At 41.4% G+C, this 19,871-nt stretch overlaps 27 non-coding genes across 27 annotated transcripts; all 27 read right to left on the reverse strand.

Annotated features, from left to right (window-relative positions):
- Positions 1–412: 412 nt before the first annotated feature.
- Positions 413–484, reverse strand: trnap-agg (transfer RNA proline (anticodon AGG)). The gene has a single exon. It is a non-coding gene; the product is annotated as a tRNA-Pro (tRNA).
- A 411-nt stretch (positions 485–895) lies between these two features.
- Positions 896–967, reverse strand: trnap-cgg (transfer RNA proline (anticodon CGG)). Its single transcript has one exon. It is a non-coding gene; the product is annotated as a tRNA-Pro (tRNA).
- Positions 968–1,300: 333 nt separating this feature from the next.
- On the reverse strand, positions 1,301–1,372 carry trnap-agg (transfer RNA proline (anticodon AGG)). The gene has a single exon. It is a non-coding gene; the product is annotated as a tRNA-Pro (tRNA).
- A 577-nt stretch (positions 1,373–1,949) lies between these two features.
- Positions 1,950–2,021, reverse strand: trnap-ugg (transfer RNA proline (anticodon UGG)). Its single transcript has one exon. It is a non-coding gene; the product is annotated as a tRNA-Pro (tRNA).
- Positions 2,022–3,279: 1,258 nt separating this feature from the next.
- Positions 3,280–3,351, reverse strand: trnap-agg (transfer RNA proline (anticodon AGG)). Its single transcript has one exon. It is a non-coding gene; the product is annotated as a tRNA-Pro (tRNA).
- Positions 3,352–3,762: 411 nt separating this feature from the next.
- Positions 3,763–3,834, reverse strand: trnap-cgg (transfer RNA proline (anticodon CGG)). Its single transcript has one exon. It is a non-coding gene; the product is annotated as a tRNA-Pro (tRNA).
- Positions 3,835–4,167: 333 nt separating this feature from the next.
- On the reverse strand, positions 4,168–4,239 carry trnap-agg (transfer RNA proline (anticodon AGG)). The gene has a single exon. It is a non-coding gene; the product is annotated as a tRNA-Pro (tRNA).
- A 576-nt stretch (positions 4,240–4,815) lies between these two features.
- trnap-ugg (transfer RNA proline (anticodon UGG)) lies at positions 4,816–4,887 on the reverse strand. The gene has a single exon. It is a non-coding gene; the product is annotated as a tRNA-Pro (tRNA).
- Positions 4,888–6,145: 1,258 nt separating this feature from the next.
- trnap-agg (transfer RNA proline (anticodon AGG)) lies at positions 6,146–6,217 on the reverse strand. The gene has a single exon. It is a non-coding gene; the product is annotated as a tRNA-Pro (tRNA).
- A 410-nt stretch (positions 6,218–6,627) lies between these two features.
- On the reverse strand, positions 6,628–6,700 carry trnap-cgg (transfer RNA proline (anticodon CGG)). Its single transcript has one exon. It is a non-coding gene; the product is annotated as a tRNA-Pro (tRNA).
- Positions 6,701–7,039: 339 nt separating this feature from the next.
- Positions 7,040–7,111, reverse strand: trnap-agg (transfer RNA proline (anticodon AGG)). The gene has a single exon. It is a non-coding gene; the product is annotated as a tRNA-Pro (tRNA).
- A 576-nt stretch (positions 7,112–7,687) lies between these two features.
- Positions 7,688–7,759, reverse strand: trnap-ugg (transfer RNA proline (anticodon UGG)). Its single transcript has one exon. It is a non-coding gene; the product is annotated as a tRNA-Pro (tRNA).
- A 1,256-nt stretch (positions 7,760–9,015) lies between these two features.
- On the reverse strand, positions 9,016–9,087 carry trnap-agg (transfer RNA proline (anticodon AGG)). The gene has a single exon. It is a non-coding gene; the product is annotated as a tRNA-Pro (tRNA).
- Positions 9,088–9,498: 411 nt separating this feature from the next.
- Positions 9,499–9,570, reverse strand: trnap-cgg (transfer RNA proline (anticodon CGG)). The gene has a single exon. It is a non-coding gene; the product is annotated as a tRNA-Pro (tRNA).
- Positions 9,571–9,902: 332 nt separating this feature from the next.
- Positions 9,903–9,974, reverse strand: trnap-agg (transfer RNA proline (anticodon AGG)). The gene has a single exon. It is a non-coding gene; the product is annotated as a tRNA-Pro (tRNA).
- A 583-nt stretch (positions 9,975–10,557) lies between these two features.
- trnap-ugg (transfer RNA proline (anticodon UGG)) lies at positions 10,558–10,629 on the reverse strand. Its single transcript has one exon. It is a non-coding gene; the product is annotated as a tRNA-Pro (tRNA).
- Positions 10,630–11,886: 1,257 nt separating this feature from the next.
- Positions 11,887–11,958, reverse strand: trnap-agg (transfer RNA proline (anticodon AGG)). The gene has a single exon. It is a non-coding gene; the product is annotated as a tRNA-Pro (tRNA).
- An 812-nt stretch (positions 11,959–12,770) lies between these two features.
- On the reverse strand, positions 12,771–12,842 carry trnap-agg (transfer RNA proline (anticodon AGG)). The gene has a single exon. It is a non-coding gene; the product is annotated as a tRNA-Pro (tRNA).
- A 577-nt stretch (positions 12,843–13,419) lies between these two features.
- trnap-ugg (transfer RNA proline (anticodon UGG)) lies at positions 13,420–13,491 on the reverse strand. Its single transcript has one exon. It is a non-coding gene; the product is annotated as a tRNA-Pro (tRNA).
- Positions 13,492–14,749: 1,258 nt separating this feature from the next.
- Positions 14,750–14,821, reverse strand: trnap-agg (transfer RNA proline (anticodon AGG)). The gene has a single exon. It is a non-coding gene; the product is annotated as a tRNA-Pro (tRNA).
- A 411-nt stretch (positions 14,822–15,232) lies between these two features.
- On the reverse strand, positions 15,233–15,304 carry trnap-cgg (transfer RNA proline (anticodon CGG)). Its single transcript has one exon. It is a non-coding gene; the product is annotated as a tRNA-Pro (tRNA).
- A 333-nt stretch (positions 15,305–15,637) lies between these two features.
- Positions 15,638–15,709, reverse strand: trnap-agg (transfer RNA proline (anticodon AGG)). The gene has a single exon. It is a non-coding gene; the product is annotated as a tRNA-Pro (tRNA).
- Positions 15,710–16,285: 576 nt separating this feature from the next.
- trnap-ugg (transfer RNA proline (anticodon UGG)) lies at positions 16,286–16,357 on the reverse strand. Its single transcript has one exon. It is a non-coding gene; the product is annotated as a tRNA-Pro (tRNA).
- A 1,258-nt stretch (positions 16,358–17,615) lies between these two features.
- trnap-agg (transfer RNA proline (anticodon AGG)) lies at positions 17,616–17,687 on the reverse strand. Its single transcript has one exon. It is a non-coding gene; the product is annotated as a tRNA-Pro (tRNA).
- Positions 17,688–18,098: 411 nt separating this feature from the next.
- On the reverse strand, positions 18,099–18,170 carry trnap-cgg (transfer RNA proline (anticodon CGG)). The gene has a single exon. It is a non-coding gene; the product is annotated as a tRNA-Pro (tRNA).
- A 330-nt stretch (positions 18,171–18,500) lies between these two features.
- On the reverse strand, positions 18,501–18,572 carry trnap-agg (transfer RNA proline (anticodon AGG)). The gene has a single exon. It is a non-coding gene; the product is annotated as a tRNA-Pro (tRNA).
- Positions 18,573–19,148: 576 nt separating this feature from the next.
- Positions 19,149–19,220, reverse strand: trnap-ugg (transfer RNA proline (anticodon UGG)). Its single transcript has one exon. It is a non-coding gene; the product is annotated as a tRNA-Pro (tRNA).
- Between the last annotated feature and the right edge of the window lie 651 nt (positions 19,221–19,871).

Consider the following 19,871-nt stretch of genomic DNA (forward strand, 5'->3'; position numbering starts at 1 on the left):
ACTTGACTGATGTTTAAATATATATTACATTTACTGAACTATTAATCTAATCTGATAAACATACCAAGCCGAGTCTTTTCTGATTTCTAACAAGTCGTTCTCGTCTAGGAGGCATTGCGTCCACCTGGCTGCTTCTCCGGTCGTCACCTCCCCCAGCGCCCTGGACACACAGGTCCCCACTGCAGCAGGAGTGCAGCCCTGATCGTGACCTGCTCGCTCGTCTGTTTCTTGGCCTCATTTTTACGTTGAGTGTATTGAAGTTTAGGAGAGACTAAATTAGGTAGCTATTTTTCTGTTGTTGTTTTTTTTTTTTATTTGTGTGTTTGTGTTCATGTAATAGTTATATATTGAGATTTTGGCACGTACCAGACGACCGTTAATGTCGCCATCGTGTCCGGCAAAAAAACGAGCAGGGCTCGTCCGGGATTTGAACCCGGGTCCTCTCGCACCCTAAGCGAGAATCATACCCCTAGACCAACGAGCCAGAGGTTGGGGGAAAAGTGTTTTTGTAGCCTGAGCGCCATCTATCAGTGACTACTGGAAGTGCACAATCTCTAAAAAACGGATTCAGGTGGAGTGGAAGCCACATTCCAGACCCTTTGTCATTACAATATTGATGTTTTTTACTGAACTTAAAATATTTGAAAAATTAAACAGACTTCATATTAAAGTTGTTTTCTTAATGTTCTCCTTAGATGCTAGCTATCTATGACTGAAGCCGGGTCAATACGGCATCCTCCACTAAAACTAAGTAAGGTGTTCACACGCAGCTTCCAGAGGGACACACTAAAGAGCAGTGGATATGCAGAAGAACCTCGAGAGCACAGTTTTACTGTATGGTTCCAGTCAGTGAACAGTGTTGATTGATAGTCCATCTATGATAACCTTAAAAGCCGGGCTCGTCCGGGATTTGAACCCGGGACCTCTCGCACCCGAAGCGAGAATCATACCCCTAGACCAACGAGCCAGACGAGCAAGCTCAAATCGTGTATTTTCCAGAACTTTTTCAAAAGCTTTAGCTATGGCCTATGCTAAAAAATAAGAAGATGTATAATGAGAATAATAATAATAATAATAATAATAATAATAATAATACGAAGAAGAAGAATGATTATTATAACATATTCCTACTCAGTCCCTTTGGGTAGCATATTGCTAAGATGATAATAATAAGGATTTAGCTGAGTGGAAGTTCTGATGGGGTATAGCAGGTCATTAATAAACTTCCTTCAAGAGATGAACTGTTAGTTGATCCCAGTTTCTCACTGCTCTACGGTTTCAGTCTGCACACAAAAGAGCAGGGCTCGTCCGGGATTTGAACCCGGGACCTCTCGCACCCTAAGCGAGAATCATACCCCTAGACCAACGAGCCAGACACAGAGTAACCGTTCATAGTTTTTCAGGATTGCCACGTCTTAGCAGTTAGAGGCCTCCTCCACATGGAGTCTAGTTGTAGCACCATCTATCAGTGACTGTTAGACAGAGTCCGTTAGATCACAACATTTCTTAATGTACTAAAACAACAACCTAGCAGCTCTAAACTTCTTTCACTCTCTACTAATCATCAACTCTCACTACTGACATATCGTTTCATTAAGCTGGTCATACTGGTGGGACGGAGCGGACATGCTGGTAATGCTGGCACATCGTTCAGGGTTCCATGAATAACTACATCTGTAGTCATTAGGAAACATTCACTGCTGTAGCTGAAACTTCTTCTGAGGCCTTTTTGTTGGTTTGGTCATTTTTTCTCCTCTAAGCTGATTCAGATCATGATTGGCGTTGATGGTTAATTCAGCAGGTGAGTCGTACAGGGTTTGAAATTACCTACAGGAGAGGACAGCGCGGTGCCTATCACTCAGGTAGTTCACCTGTAAGTCTCTCTCTGCTCCTGCATTGCTGGACGGGCCCTACATTCACTGATGGTCAGACCTTTCTCAGTAAAAGCAGGGCTCGCCCGGGATTTGAACCCGGGACCTCTCGCACCCAAAGCGAGAATCATACCCCTAGACCAACGAGCCACGCTTAACGAACGTGTTTGCTAGCCTTTCCACAGCTGCCACGTCACATGTTGCAGCGTTGTTAGAAATACGGTTGTCATATGGGCGCATACGAATAGTGTTGTTCCACAAGCTTGTTTTTAGGGCTAGTAAACCTTGCTGGAGGAGGATGCGCACGTCGCACGCAGGTAACACAGAAATGATTATTAGGGCTAATATTATTCGACTGCGAAGTTATGGTGTTGTTGGCTTTGCTATTTTTTACTTAAGCAACACAACAACAATAAAACATTCCTGACCAGCCATAAGACTACCAACTAATATATGTTTGGAATAAACAAAAAACGAAATTAGCGATAAAATCATGAAGAATTTAAAGATGATTTATTTATTCAGTTAGTTGTTTGTTTGTTATTTTAAGTTGGTGTGAAAAAGCTGTGCTATTATCATAAATATCAGCACGGTAAGAGCGCTTCTCAACCAACCAGATTGTAAGGTCGGGACTACCGTTTGTATAATAAAAAAAATAACATTTAGATAAACATTAAACATTAAATAAATGCATTTTGTATAAATAAATAAAGGTCCCTGACATTGACATCCAAAAAACTAAAGTGTCATATGCAAAACTTTACTTATAAAGTGTATGAATATATGACATGAACCAGCCCGTCTGGAATCCTCCCGAATCTCCCGATGAACCACTCCGGGCTTGGTAATGCTCCAAATCTAGTAGAAAACCTTCTTCTCTGGACAGTAGAGACAGCTACTCCAACAAAATCAGAATCAACTCTTTTTAATACCCTTGATTTCAGAAGAAAACATTAAATGAGTAGTGTCCCATTATTTTAGTCAATATAGAGTGTACTTGACTGATGTTTAAATATATATTACATTTACTGAACTATTAATCTAATCTGATAAACATACCAAGCCGAGTCTTTTCTGATTTCTAACAAGTCGTTCTCGTCTAGGAGGCATTGCGTCCACCTGGCTGCTTCTCCGGTCGTCACCTCCCCCAGCGCCCTGGACACACAGGTCCCCACTGCAGCAGGAGTGCAGCCCTGATCGTGACCTGCTCGCTCGTCTGTTTCTTGGCCTCATTTTTACATTGAGTGTATTGAAGTTGAGGAGAGACTAAATTAGGTAGCTATTTTTCTGTTGTTGTTTTTTTTTTTTTATTTGTGTGTTTGTGTTCATGTAATAGTTATATATTGAGATTTTGGCACGTACCAGACGACCGTTAATGTCGCCATCGTGTCCGGCAAAAAAACGAGCAGGGCTCGTCCGGGATTTGAACCCGGGACCTCTCGCACCCTAAGCGAGAATCATACCCCTAGACCAACGAGCCAGAGGTTGGGGGAAAAGTGTTTTTGTAGCCTGAGCGCCATCTATCAGTGACTACTGGAAGTGCACAATCTCTAAAACACGGATTCAGGTGGAGTGGAAGCCACATTCCAGACCCTTTGTCATTACAATATTGATGTTTTTTACTGAACTTAAAATATTTGAAAAATTAAACAGACTTCATATTAAAGTTGTTTTCTTAATGTTCTCCTTAGATGCTAGCTATCTATGACTGAAGCCGGGTCAATACGGCATCCTCCACTAAAACTAAGTAAGGTGTTCACACGCAGCTTCCAGAGGGACATACTAAAGAGCAGTGGATATGCAGAAGAACCTCGAGAGCACAGTTTTACTGTATGGTTCCAGTCAGTGAACAGTGTTGATTGATAGTCCATCTATGATAACCTTAAAAGCCGGGCTCGTCCGGGATTTGAACCCGGGACCTCTCGCACCCGAAGCGAGAATCATACCCCTAGACCAACGAGCCAGACGGGCAAGCTCAAATCGTGTATTTTCCAGAACTTTTTCAAAAGCTTTAGCTATGGCCTATGCTAAAAAATAAGAAGATGTATAATGAGAATAATAATAATAATAATAATAATAATAATAATAATACGAAGAAGAAGAATGATTATTATAATTTATTCCTACTCAGTCCCTTTGGGTAGCATATTGCTAAGATGATAATAATAAGGATTTAGCTGAGTGGAAGTTCTGGTGGGGTATAGCAGGTCATTAATAAACTTCCTTCAAGAGATGAACTGTTAGTTGATCCCAGTTTCTCACTGCTCTACGGTTTCAGTCTGCACACAAAAGAGCAGGGCTCGTCCGGGATTTGAACCCGGGACCTCTCGCACCCTAAGCGAGAATCATACCCCTAGACCAACGAGCCAGACACAGAGTAACCGTTCATAGTTTTTCAGGATTGTCACGTCTTAGCAGTTAGAGGCCTCCTCCACATGGAGTCTAGTTGTAGCACCATCTATCAGTGACTGTTAGACAGAGTCCGTTAGATCACAACATTTCTTAATGTACTAAAACAACAACCTAGCAGCTCTAAACTTCTTTCACTCTCTACTAATCATCAACTCTCACTACTGACATATCGTTTCATTAAGCTGGTCATACTGGTGGGACGGAGCGGACATGCTGGTAATGCTGGCACATCGTTCAGGGTTCCATGAATAACTACATCTGTAGTCATTAGGAAACATTCACTGCTGTAGCTGAAACTTCTTCTGAGGCCTTTTTGTAGGTTTGGTCATTTTCCTCCTCTAAGCTGATTCAGATCATGATTGGCGTTGATGGTTAATTCAGCAGGTGAGTCGTACAGGGTTTGAAATTACCTACAGGAGAGGACAGCGCGGTGCCTATCACTCAGGTAGTTCACCTGTAAGTCTCTCTCTGCTCCTGCATTGCTGGACGGGCCCTACATTCACTGATGGTCAGACCTTTCTCAGTAAAAGCAGGGCTCGTCCGGGATTTGAACCCGGGACCTCTCGCACCCAAAGCGAGAATCATACCCCTAGACCAACGAGCCATGCTTAACGATCGTGTTTGCTAGCCTTTCCACAGCTGCCACGTCACATGTTGCAGCGTTGTTAGAAATATGGTTGTCATATGGGCGCATACGAATAGTGTTGTTCCACAAGCTTGTTGTTAGGGCTAGTAAACCTTGCTGGAGGAGGATGCGCACGTCGCACGCAGGTAACACAGAAATGATTATTAGGGCTAATATTATTCGACTGCGAAGTTATGGTGTTGTTGGCTTTGCTATTTTTTATTTAAGCAACACAACAACAATAAAACATTCCTGACCAGCCATAAGACTACCAACTAATATATGTTTGGAATAAACAAAAAACGAAATTAGCGATAAAATCATGAAGAATTTAAAGATGATTTATTTATTCAGTTAGTTGTTTGTTTGTTATTTTAAGTTGGTGTGAAAAAGCTGTGCTATTATCATAAATATCAGCACGGTAAGAGCGCTTCTCAACTAACCAGATTGTAAGGTCGGGACTACCGTTTGTATAATAACAAAAATAACATTTAGATAAACATTAAACATTAAATAAATGCATTTTGTATAAATAAATAAAGGTCCCTGACATTGACATCCAAAAAACTAAAGTGTCATATGCAAAACTTTACTTATAAAGTGTATGAATATATGACATGAACCAGCCCATCTGGAATCCTCCCGAATCTCCCGATGAACCACTCCGGGCTTGGTAATGCTCCAAATCTAGTAGAAAACCTTCTTCTCTGGACAGTAGAAACAGCTACTCCAACAAAATCAGAATCAACTCTTTTTAATACCCTTGATTTCAGAAGAAAACATTAAATGAGTAGTGTCCCATTATTTTAGTCAATATAGAGTGTACTTGACTGATGTTTAAATATATATTACATTTACTGAACTATTAATCTAATCTGATAAACATACCAAGCCGAGTCTTTTCTGATTTCTAACAAGTCGTTCTCGTCTAGGAGGCATTGCGTCCACCTGGCTGCTTCTCCGGTCGTCACCTCCCCCAGCGCCCTGGACACACAGGTCCCCACTGCAGCAGGAGTGCAGCCCTGATCGTGACCTGCTCGCTCGTCTGTTTCTTGGCCTCATTTTTACGTTGAGTGTATTGAAGTTGAGGAGAGACTAAATTAGGTAGCTATTTTTCTGTTGTTGTTTTTTTTTTTTTATTTGTGTGTTTGTGTTCATGTAATAGTTATATATTGAGATTTTGGCACGTACCAGACGACCGTTAATGTCGCCATCGTGTCCGGCAAAAAAACGAGCAGGGCTCGTCCGGGATTTGAACCCGGGTCCTCTCGCACCCTAAGCGAGAATCATACCCCTAGACCAACGAGCCAGAGGTTGGGGGAAAAGTGTTTTTGTAGCCTGAGCGCCATCTATCAGTGACTACTGGAAGTGCACAATCTCTAAAACACGGATTCAGGTGGAGTGGAAGCCACATTCCAGACCCTTTGTCATTACAATATTGATGTTTTTTACTGAACTTAAAATATTTGAAAAATTAAACAGACTTCATATTAAAGTTGTTTTCTTAATGTTCTCCTTAGATGCTAGCTATCTATGACTGAAGCCGGGTCAATACGGCATCCTCCACTAAAACTAAGTAAGGTGTTCACACGCAGCTTCCAGAGGGACACACTAAAGAGCAGTGGATATGCAGAAGAACCTCGAGAGCACAGTTTTACTGTATGGTTCCAGTCAGTGAACAGTGTTGATTGATAGTCCATATATGATAACCTTAAAAGCCGGGCTCGTCCGGGATTTGAACCCGGGACCTCTCGCACCCGAAGCGAGAATCATACCCCTAGACCAACGAGTCAGACGAGCAAGCTCAAATCGTGTATTTTCCAGAACTTTTTCAAAAGCTTTAGCTATGGCCTATGCTAAAAAATAAGAAGATGTATAATGAGAATAATAATAATAATAATAATAATAATAATAATAATAATAATACGAAGAAGAAGAATGATTATTATAATTTATTCCCACTCAGTCCCTTTGGGTAGCATATTGCTAAGATGATAATAATAAGGATTTAGCTGAGTGGAAGTTCTGGTGGGGTATAGCAGGTCATTAATAAACTTCCTTCAAGAGATGAACTGTTAGTTGATCCCAGTTTCTCACTGCTCTACGGTTTCAGTCTGCACACAAAAGAGCAGGGCTCGTCCGGGATTTGAACCCGGGACCTCTCGCACCCTAAGCGAGAATCATACCCCTAGACCAACGAGCCAGACACAGAGTAACCGTTCATAGTTTTTCAGGATTGTCACGTCTTAGCAGTTAGAGGCCTCCTCCACATGGAGTCTAGTTGTAGCACCATCTATCAGTGACTGTTAGACAGAGTCCGTTAGATCACAACATTTCTTAATGTACTAAAACAACAACCTAGCAGCTCTAAACTTCTTTCACTCTCTACTAATCATCAACTCTCACTACTGACATATCGTTTCATTAAGCTGGTCATACTGGTGGGACGGAGCGGACATGCTGGTAATGCTGGCACATCGTTCAGGGTTCCATGAATAACTACATCTGTAGTCATTAGGAAACATTCACTGCTGTAGCTGAAACTTCTTCTGAGGCCTTTTTGTAGGTTTGGTCATTTTCCTCCTCTAAGCTGATTCAGATCATGATTGGCGTTGATGGTTAATTCAGCAGGTGAGTCGTACAGGGTTTGAAATTACCTACAGGAGAGGACAGCGCGGTGCCTATCACTCAGGTAGTTCACCTGTAAGTCTCTCTCTGCTCCTGCATTGCTGGACGGGCCCTACATTCACTGATGGTCAGACCTTTCTCAGTAAAAGCAGGGCTCGTCCGGGATTTGAACCCGGGACCTCTCGCACCCAAAGCGAGAATCATACCCCTAGACCAACGAGCCATGCTTAACGATCGTGTTTGCTAGCCTTTCCACAGCTGCCACGTCACATGTTGCAGCGTTGTTAGAAATATGGTTGTCATATGGGCGCATACGAATAGTGTTGTTCCACAAGCTTGTTGTTAGGGCTAGTAAACCTTGCTGGAGGAGGATGCGCACGTCGCACGCAGGTAACACAGAAATGATTATTAGGGCTAATATTATTCGACTGCGAAGTTATGGTGTTGTTGGCTTTGCTATTTTTTATTTAAGCAACACAACAACAATAAAACATTCCTGACCAGCCATAAGACTACCAACTAATATATGTTTGGAATAAACAAAAAACGAAATTAGCGATAAAATCATGAAGAATTTAAAGATGATTTATTTATTCAGTTAGTTGTTTGTTTGTTATTTTAAGTTGGTGTGAAAAAGCTGTGCTATTATCACAAATATCAGCAAGGTAAGAGCGCTTCTCAACCAACCAGATTGTAAGGTCGGGACTACCGTTTGTATAATAACAAAAATAACATTTAGATAAACATTAAACATTAAATAAATGCATTTTGTATAAATAAATAAAGGTCCCTGACATTGACATCCAAAAAACTAAAGTGTCATATGCAAAACTTTACTTATAAAGTGTATGAATATATGACATGAACCAGCCCATCTGGAATCCTCCCGAATCTCCCGATGAACCACTCCGGGCTTGGTAATGCTCCAAATCTAGTAGAAAACCTTCTTCTCTGGACAGTAGAGACAGCTACTCCAACAAAATCAGAATCAACTCTTTTTAATACCCTTGATTTCAGAAGAAAACATTAAATGAGTAGTGTCCCATTATTTTAGTCAATATAGAGTGTACTTGACTGATGTTTAAATATATATTACATTTACTGAACTATTAATCTAATCTGATAAACATACCAAGCCGAGTCTTTTCTGATTTCTAACAAGTCGTTCTCGTCTAGGAGGCATTGCGTCCACCCGGCTGCTTCTCCGGTCGTCACCTCCCCCAGCGCCCTGGACACACAGGTCCCCACTGCAGCAGGAGTGCAGCCCTGATCGTGACCTGCTCGCTCGTCTGTTTCTTGGCCTCATTTTTACGTTGAGTGTATTGAAGTTGAGGAGAGACTAAATTAGGTAGCTATTTTTCTGTTGTTGTTTTTTTTTTTATTTGTGTGTTTGTGTTCATGTAATAGTTATATATTGAGATTTTGGCACGTACCAGACGACCGTTAATGTCGCCATCGTGTCCGGCAAAAAAACGAGCAGGGCTCGTCCGGGATTTGAACCCGGGACCTCTCGCACCCTAAGCGAGAATCATACCCCTAGACCAACGAGCCAGAGGTTGGGGGAAAAGTGTTTTTGTAGCCTGAGCGCCATCTATCAGTGACTACTGGAAGTGCACAATCTCTAAAACACGGATTCAGGTGGAGTGGAAGCCACATTCCAGACCCTTTGTCATTACAATATTGATGTTTTTTACTGAACTTAAAATATTTGAAAAATTAAACAGACTTCATATTAAAGTTGTTTTCTTAATGTTCTCCTTAGATGCTAGCTATCTATGACTGAAGCCGGGTCAATACGGCATCCTCCACTAAAACTAAGTAAGGTGTTCACACGCAGCTTCCAGAGGGACACACTAAAGAGCAGTGGATATGCAGAAGAACCTCGAGAGCACAGTTTTACTGTATGGTTCCAGTCAGTGAACAGTGTTGATTGATAGTCCATCTATGATAACCTTAAAAACCGGGCTCGTCCGGGATTTGAACCCGGGACCTCTCGCACCCGAAGCGAGAATGATACCCCTAGACCAACGAGCCAGACGGGCAAGCTCAAATCGTGTATTTTCCAGAACTTTTTTAAAAGCTTTAGCTATGGCCTATGCTAAAAATAAGAAGATATATAATGAGAATAATAATAATAATAATAATAATAATAATAATAATACGAAGAAGAAGAATGATTATTATAACATATTCCTACTCAGTCCCTTTGGGTAGCATATTGCTAAGATGATAATAATAAGGATTTAGCTGAGTGGAAGTTCTGATGGGGTATAGCAGGTCATTAATAAACTTCCTTCAAGAGATGAACTGTTAGTTGATCCCAGTTTCTCACTGCTCTACGGTTTCAGTCTGCACACAAAAGAGCAGGGCTCGTCCGGGATTTGAACCCGGGACCTCTCGCACCCTAAGCGAGAATCATACCCCTAGACCAACGAGCCAGACACAGAGTAACCGTTCATAGTTTTTCAGGATTGCCACGTCTTAGCAGTTAGAGGCCTCCTCCACATGGAGTCTAGTTGTAGCACCATCTATCAGTGACTGTTAGACAGAGTCCGTTAGATCACAACATTTCTTAATGTACTAAAACAACAACCTAGCAGCTCTAAACTTCTTTCACTCTCTACTAATCATCAACTCTCACTACTGACATATCGTTTCATTAAGCTGGTCATACTGGTGGGACGGAGCGGACATGCTGGTAATGCTGGCACATCGTTCAGGGTTCCATGAATAACTACATCTGTAGTCATTAGGAAACATTCACTGCTGTAGCTGAAACTTCTTCTGAGGCCTTTTTGTTGGTTTGGTCATTTTTTCTCCTCTAAGCTGATTCAGATCATGATTGGCGTTGATGGTTAATTCAGCAGGTGAGTCGTACAGGGTTTGAAATTACCTACAGGAGAGGACAGCGCGGTGCCTTTCACTCAGGTAGTTCACCTGTAAGTCTCTCTCTGCTCCTGCATTGCTGGACATTGCATTGCCCTACATTCACTGATGGTCAGACCTTTCTCAGTAAAAGCAGGGCTCGCCCGGGATTTGAACCCGGGACCTCTCGCACCCAAAGCGAGAATCATACCCCTAGACCAACGAGCCACGCTTAACGAACGTGTTTGCTAGCCTTTCCACAGCTGCCACGTCACATGTTGCAGCGTTGTTAGAAATACGGTTGTCATATGGGCGCATACGAATAGTGTTGTTCCACAAGCTTGTTGTTAGGGCTAGTAAACCTTGCTGGAGGAGGATGCGCACGTCGCACGCAGGTAACACAGAAATGATTATTAGGGCTAATATTATTCGACTGCGAAGTTATGGTGTTGTTGGCTTTGCTATTTTTTATTTAAGCAACACAACAACAATAAAACATTCCTGACCAGCCATAAGACTACCAACTAATATATGTTTGGAATAAACAAAAAACGAAATTAGCGATAAAATCATGAAGAATTTAAAGATGATTTATTTATTCAGTTAGTTGTTTGTTTGTTATTTTAAGTTGGTGTGAAAAAGCTGTGCTATTATCATAAATATCAGCACGGTAAGAGCGCTTCTCAACTAACCAGATTGTAAGGTCGGGACTACCGTTTGTATAATAACAAAAATAACATTTAGATAAACATTAAACATTAAATAAATGCATTTTGTATAAATAAATAAAGGTCCCTGACATTGACATCCAAAAAACTAAAGTGTCATATGCAAAACTTTACTTATAAAGTGTATGAATATATGACATGAACCAGCCCATCTGGAATCCTCCCGAATCTCCCGATGAACCACTCCGGGCTTGGTAATGCTCCAAATCTAGTAGAAAACCTTCTTCTCTGGACAGTAGAAACAGCTACTCCAACAAAATCAGAATCAACTCTTTTTAATACCCTTGATTTCAGAAGAAAACATTAAATGAGTAGTGTCCCATTATTTTAGTCAATATAGAGTGTACTTGACTGATGTTTAAATATATATTACATTTACTGAACTATTAATCTAATCTGATAAACATACCAAGCCGAGTCTTTTCTGATTTCTAACAAGTCGTTCTCGTCTAGGAGGCATTGCGTCCACCTGGCTGCTTCTCCGGTCGTCACCTCCCCCAGCGCCCTGGACACACAGGTCCCCACTGCAGCAGGAGTGCAGCCCTGATCGTGACCTGCTCGCTCGTCTGTTTCTTGGCCTCATTTTTACGTTGAGTGTATTGAAGTTGAGGAGAGACTAAATTAGGTAGCTATTTTTCTGTTGTTGTTTTTTTTTTTTATTTGTGTGTTTGTGTTCATGTAATAGTTATATATTGAGATTTTGGCACGTACCAGACGACCGTTAATGTCGCCATCGTGTCCGGCAAAAAAACGAGCAGGGCTCGTCCGGGATTTGAACCCGGGACCTCTCGCACCCTAAGCGAGAATCATACCCCTAGACCAACGAGCCAGAGGTTGGGGGAAAAGTGTTTTTGTAGCCTGAGCGCCATCTATCAGTGACTACTGGAAGTGCACAATCTCTAAAACACGGATTCAGGTGGAGTGGAAGCCACATTCCAGACCCTTTGTCATTACAATATTGATGTTTTTTACTGAACTTAAAATATTTGAAAAATTAAACAGACTTCATATTAAAGTTGTTTTCTTAATGTTCTCCTTAGATGCTAGCTATCTATGACTGAAGCCGGGTCAATACGGCATCCTCCACTAAAACTAAGTAAGGTGTTCACACGCAGCTTCCAGAGGGACACACTAAAGAGCAGTGGATATGCAGAAGAACCTCGAGAGCACAGTTTTACTGTATGGTTCCAGTCAGTGAACAGTGTTGATTGATAGTCCATCTATGATAACCTTAAAAACCGGGATCGTCCGGGATTTGAACCCGGGACCTCTCGCACCCGAAGCGAGAATGATACCCCTAGACCAACGAGCCAGACGGGCAAGCTCAAATCGTGTATTTTCCAGAACTTTTTTAAAAGCTTTAGCTATGGCCTATGCTAAAAATAAGAAGATATATAATGAGAATAATAATAATAATAATAATAATAATAATAATACGAAGAAGAAGAATGATTATTATAACATATTCCTACTCAGTCCCTTTGGGTAGCATATTGCTAAGATGATAATAATAAGGATTTAGCTGAGTGGAAGTTCTGATGGGGTATAGCAGGTCATTAATAAACTTCCTTCAAGAGATGAACTGTTAGTTGATCCCAGTTTCTCACTGCTCTACGGTTTCAGTCTGCACACAAAAGAGCAGGGCTCGTCCGGGATTTGAACCCGGGACCTCTCGCACCCTAAGCGAGAATCATACCCCTAGACCAACGAGCCAGACACAGAGTAACCGTTCATAGTTTTTCAGGATTGCCACGTCTTAGCAGTTAGAGGCCTCCTCCACATGGAGTCTAGTTGTAGCACCATCTATCAGTGACTGTTAGACAGAGTCCGTTAGATCACAACATTTCTTAATGTACTAAAACAACAACCTAGCAGCTCTAAACTTCTTTCACTCTCTACTAATCATCAACTCTCACTACTGACATATCGTTTCATTAAGCTGGTCATACTGGTGGGACGGAGCGGACATGCTGGTAATGCTGGCACATCGTTCAGGGTTCCATGAATAACTACATCTGTAGTCATTAGGAAACATTCACTGCTGTAGCTGAAACTTCTTCTGAGGCCTTTTTGTTGGTTTGGTCATTTTTTCTCCTCTAAGCTGATTCAGATCATGATTGGCGTTGATGGTTAATTCAGCAGGTGAGTCGTACAGGGTTTGAAATTACCTACAGGAGAGGACAGCGCGGTGCCTTTCACTCAGGTAGTTCACCTGTAAGTCTCTCTCTGCTCCTGCATTGCTGGACGGGCCCTACATTCACTGATGGTCAGACCTTTCTCAGTAAAAGCAGGGCTCGCCCGGGATTTGAACCCGGGACCTCTCGCACCCAAAGCGAGAATCATACCCCTAGACCAACGAGCCACGCTTAACGAACGTGTTTGCTAGCCTTTCCACAGCTGCCACGTCACATGTTGCAGCGTTGTTAGAAATACGGTTGTCATATGGGCGCATACGAATAGTGTTGTTCCACAAGCTTGTTGTTAGGGCTAGTAAACCTTGCTGGAGGAGGATGCGCACGTCGCACGCAGGTAACACAGAAATGATTATTAGGGCTAATATTATTCGACTGCGAAGTTATGGTGTTGTTGGCTTTGCTATTTTTTATTTAAGCAACACAACAACAATAAAACATTCCTGACCAGCCATAAGACTACCAACTAATATATGTTTGGAATAAACAAAAAACGAAATTAGCGATAAAATCATGAAGAATTTAAAGATGATTTATTTATTCAGTTAGTTGTTTGTTTGTTATTTTAAGTTGGTGTGAAAAAGCTGTGCTATTATCATAAATATCAGCACGGTAAGAGCGCTTCTCAACTAACCAGATTGTAAGGTCGGGACTACCGTTTGTATAATAACAAAAATAACATTTAGATAAACATTAAACATTAAATAAATGCATTTTGTATAAATAAATAAAGGTCCCTGACATTGACATCCAAAAAACTAAAGTGTCATATGCAAAACTTTACTTATAAAGTGTATGAATATATGACATGAACCAGCCCATCTGGAATCCTCCCGAATCTCCCGATGAACCACTCCGGGCTTGGTAATGCTCCAAATCTAGTAGAAAACCTTCTTCTCTGGACAGTAGAGACAGCTACTCCAACAAAATCAGAATCAACTCTTTTTAATACCCTTGATTTCAGAAGAAAACATTAAATGAGTAGTGTCCCATTATTTTAGTCAATATAGAGTGTACTTGACTGATGTTTAAATATATATTACATTTACTGAACTATTAATCTAATCTGATAAACATACCAAGCCGAGTCTTTTCTGATTTCTAACAAGTCGTTCTCGTCTAGGAGGCATTGCGTCCACCTGGCTGCTTCTCCGGTCGTCACCTCCCCCAGCGCCCTGGACACACAGGTCCCCACTGCAGCAGGAGTGCAGCCCTGATCGTGACCTGCTCGCTCGTCTGTTTCTTGGCCTCATTTTTACGTTGAGTGTATTGAAGTTGAGGAGAGACTAAATTAGGTAGCTATTTTTCTGTTGTTGTTTTTTTTTTTTTATTTGTGTGTTTGTGTTCATGTAATAGTTATATATTGAGATTTTGGCACGTACCAGACGACCGTTAATGTCGCCATCGTGTCCGGCAAAAAAACGAGCAGGGCTCGTCCGGGATTTGAACCCGGGTCCTCTCGCACCCTAAGCGAGAATCATACCCCTAGACCAACGAGCCAGAGGTTGGGGGAAAAGTGTTTTTGTAGCCTGAGCGCCATCTATCAGTGACTACTGGAAGTGCACAATCTCTAAAACACGGATTCAGGTGGAGTGGAAGCCACATTCCAGACCCTTTGTCATTACAATATTGATGTTTTTTACTGAACTTAAAATATTTGAAAAATTAAACAGACTTCATATTAAAGTTGTTTTCTTAATGTTCTACTTAGATGCTAGCTATCTATGACTGAAGCCGGGTCAATACGGCATCCTCCACTAAAACTAAGTAAGGTGTTCACACGCAGCTTCCAGAGGGACACACTAAAGAGCAGTGGATATGCAGAAGAACCTCGAGAGCACAGTTTTACTGTATGGTTCCAGTCAGTGAACAGTGTTGATTGATAGTCCATCTATGATAACCTTAAAAGCCGGGCTCGTCCGGGATTTGAACCCGGGACCTCTCGCACCCGAAGCGAGAATCATACCCCTAGACCAACGAGCCAGACGAGCAAGCTCAAATCGTGTATTTTCCAGAACTTTTTCAAAAGCTTTAGCTATGGCCTATGCTAAAAAATAAGAAGATGTATAATGAGAATAATAATAATAATAATAATAATAATAATAATAATACGAAGAAGAAGAATGATTATTATAATTTATTCCCACTCAGTCCCTTTGGGTAGCATATTGCTAAGATGATAATAATAAAGATTTAGCTGAGTGGAAGTTCTGGTGGGGTATAGCAGGTCATTAATAAACTTCCTTCAAGAGATGAACTGTTAGTTGATCCCAGTTTCTCACTGCTCTACGGTTTCAGTCTGCACACAAAAGAGCAGGGCTCGTCCGGGATTTGAACCCGGGACCTCTCGCACCCTAAGCGAGAATCATACCCCTAGACCAACGAGCCAGACACAGAGTAACCGTTCATAGTTTTTCAGGATTGTCACGTCTTAGCAGTTAGAGGCCTCCTCCACATGGAGTCTAGTTGTAGCACCATCTATCAGTGACTGTTAGACAGAGTCCGTTAGATCACAACATTTCTTAATGTACTAAAACAACAACCTAGCAGCTCTAAACTTCTTTCACTCTCTACTAATCATCAACTCTCACTACTGACATATCGTTTCATTAAGCTGGTCATACTGGTGGGACGGAGCGGACATGCTGGTAATGCTGGCACATCGTTCAGGGTTCCATGAATAACTACATCTGTAGTCATTAGGAAACATTCACTGCTGTAGCTGAAACTTCTTCTGAGGCCTTTTTGTAGGTTTGGTCATTTTCCTCCTCTAAGCTGATTCAGATCATGATTGGCGTTGATGGTTAATTCAGCAGGTGAGTCGTACAGGGTTTGAAATTACCTACAGGAGAGGACAGCGCGGTGCCTATCACTCAGGTAGTTCACCTGTAAGTCTCTCTCTGCTCCTGCATTGCTGGACGGGCCCTACATTCACTGATGGTCAGACCTTTCTCAGTAAAAGCAGGGCTCGTCCGGGATTTGAACCCGGGACCTCTCGCACCCAAAGCGAGAATCATACCCCTAGACCAACGAGCCATGCTTAACGATCGTGTTTGCTAGCCTTTCCACAGCTGCCACGTCACATGTTGCAGCGTTGTTAGAAATATGGTTGTCATATGGGCGCATACGAATAGTGTTGTTCCACAAGCTTGTTGTTAGGGCTAGTAAACCTTGCTGGAGGAGGATGCGCACGTCGCACGCAGGTAACACAGAAATGATTATTAGGGCTAATATTATTCGACTGCGAAGTTATGGTGTTGTTGGCTTTGCTATTTTTTATTTAAGCAACACAACAACAATAAAACATTCCTGACCAGCCATAAGACTACCAACTAATATATGTTTGGAATAAACAAAAAACGAAATTAGCGATAAAATCATGAAGAATTTAAAGATGATTTATTTATTCAGTTAGTTGTTTGTTTGTTATTTTAAGTTGGTGTGAAAAAGCTGTGCTATTATCATAAATATCAGCACGGTAAGAGCGCTTCTCAACTAACCAGATTGTAAGGTCGGGACTACCGTTTGTATAATAACAAAAATAACATTTAGATAAACATTAAACATTAAATAAATGCATTTTGTATAAATAAATAAAGGTCCCTGACATTGACATCCAAAAAACTAAAGTGTCATATGCAAAACTTTACTTATAAAGTGTATGAATATATGACATGAACCAGCCCATCTGGAATCCTCCCGAATCTCCCGATGAACCACTCCGGGCTTGGTAATGCTCCAAATCTAGTAGAAAACCTTCTTCTCTGGACAGTAGAAACAGCTACTCCAACAAAATCAGAATCAACTCTTTTTAATACCCTTGATTTCAGAAGAAAACATTAAATGAGTAGTGTCCCATTATTTTAGTCAATATAGAGTGTACTTGACTGATGTTTAAATATATATTACATTTACTGAACTATTAATCTAATCTGATAAACATACCAAGCCGAGTCTTTTCTGATTTCTAACAAGTCGTTCTCGTCTAGGAGGCATTGCGTCCACCTGGCTGCTTCTCCGGTCGTCACCTCCCCCAGCGCCCTGGACACACAGGTCCCCACTGCAGCAGGAGTGCAGCCCTGATCGTGACCTGCTCGCTCGTCTGTTTCTTGGCCTCATTTTTACGTTGAGTGTATTGAAGTTGAGGAGAGACTAAATTAGGTAGCTATTTTTCTGTTGTTGTTTTTTTTTTTTTATTTGTGTGTTTGTGTTCATGTAATAGTTATATATTGAGATTTTGGCACGTACCAGACGACCGTTAATGTCGCCATCGTGTCCGGCAAAAAAACGAGCAGGGCTCGTCCGGGATTTGAACCCGGGTCCTCTCGCACCCTAAGCGAGAATCATACCCCTAGACCAACGAGCCAGAGGTTGGGGGAAAAGTGTTTTTGTAGCCTGAGCGCCATCTATCAGTGACTACTGGAAGTGCACAATCTCTAAAACACGGATTCAGGTGGAGTGGAAGCCACATTCCAGACCCTTTGTCATTACAATATTGATGTTTTTTACTGAACTTAAAATATTTGAAAAATTAAACAGACTTCATATTAAAGTTGTTTTCTTAATGTTCTCCTTAGATGCTAGCTATCTATGACTGAAGCCGGGTCAATACGGCATCCTCCACTAAAACTAAGTAAGGTGTTCACACGCAGCTTCCAGAGGGACACACTAAAGAGCAGTGGATATGCAGAAGAACCTCGAGAGCACAGTTTTACTGTATGGTTCCAGTCAGTGAACAGTGTTGATTGATAGTCCATCTATGATAACCTTAAAAGCCGGGCTCGTCCGGGATTTGAACCCGGGACCTCTCGCACCCGAAGCGAGAATCATACCCCTAGACCAACGAGCCAGACGAGCAAGCTCAAATCATGTATTTTCCAGAACTTTTTCAAAAGCTTTAGCTATGGCCTATGCTAAAAAATAAGAAGATGTATAATGAGAATAATAATAATAATAATAATAATAATAATAATACGAAGAAGAAGAATGATTATTATAATTTATTCCTACTCAGTCCCTTTGGGTAGCATATTGCTAAGATGATAATAATAAGGATTTAGCTGAGTGGAAGTTCTGGTGGGGTATAGCAGGTCATTAATAAACTTCCTTCAAGAGATGAACTGTTAGTTGATCCCAGTTTCTCACTGCTCTACGGTTTCAGTCTGCACACAAAAGAGCAGGGCTCGTCCGGGATTTGAACCCGGGACCTCTCGCACCCTAAGCGAGAATCATACCCCTAGACCAACGAGCCAGACACAGAGTAACCGTTCATAGTTTTTCAGGATTGTCACGTCTTAGCAGTTAGAGGCCTCCTCCACATGGAGTCTAGTTGTAGCACCATCTATCAGTGACTGTTAGACAGAGTCCGTTAGATCACAACATTTCTTAATGTACTAAAACAACAACCTAGCAGCTCTAAACTTCTTTCACTCTCTACTAATCATCAACTCTCACTACTGACATATCGTTTCATTAAGCTGGTCATACTGGTGGGACGGAGCGGACATGCTGGTAATGCTGGCACATCGTTCAGGGTTCCATGAATAACTACATCTGTAGTCATTAGGAAACATTCACTGCTGTAGCTGAAACTTCTTCTGAGGCCTTTTTGTAGGTTTGGTCATTTTCCTCCTCTAAGCTGATTCAGATCATGATTGGCGTTGATGGTTAATTCAGCAGGTGAGTCGTACAGGGTTTGAAATTACCTACAGGAGAGGACAGCGCGGTGCCTATCACTCAGGTAGTTCACCTGTAAGTCTCTCTCTGCTCCTGCATTGCTGGACGGGCCCTACATTCACTGATGGTCAGACCTTTCTCAGTAAAAGCAGGGCTCGTCCGGGATTTGAACCCGGGACCTCTCGCACCCAAAGCGAGAATCATACCCCTAGACCAACGAGCCATGCTTAACGATCGTGTTTGCTAGCCTTTCCACAGCTGCCACGTCACATGTTGCAGCGTTGTTAGAAATATGGTTGTCATATGGGCGCATACGAATAGTGTTGTTCCACAAGCTTGTTGTTAGGGCTAGTAAACCTTGCTGGAGGAGGATGCGCACGTCGCACGCAGGTAACACAGAAATGATTATTAGGGCTAATATTATTCGACTGCGAAGTTATGGTGTTGTTGGCTTTGCTATTTTTTATTTAAGCAACACAACAACAATAAAACATTCCTGACCAGCCATAAGACTACCAACTAATATATGTTTGGAATAAACAAAAAACGAAATTAGCGATAAAATCATGAAGAATTTAAAGATGATTTATTTATTCAGTTAGTTGTTTGTTTGTTATTTTAAGTTGGTGTGAAAAAGCTGTGCTATTATCACAAATATCAGCAAGGTAAGAGCGCTTCTCAACCAACCAGATTGTAAGGTCGGGACTACCGTTTGTATAATAACAAAAATAACATTTAGATAAACATTAAACATTAAATAAATGCATTTTGTATAAATAAATAAAGGTCCCTGACATTGACATCCAAAAAACTAAAGTGTCATATGCAAAACTTTACTTATAAAGTGTATGAATATATGACATGAACCAGCCCA

Source organism: Salminus brasiliensis, chromosome 3 (assembly GCF_030463535.1).
Source record: "Salminus brasiliensis chromosome 3, fSalBra1.hap2, whole genome shotgun sequence".
Classification (NCBI taxonomy): domain Eukaryota; kingdom Metazoa; phylum Chordata; class Actinopteri; order Characiformes; family Bryconidae; genus Salminus; species Salminus brasiliensis.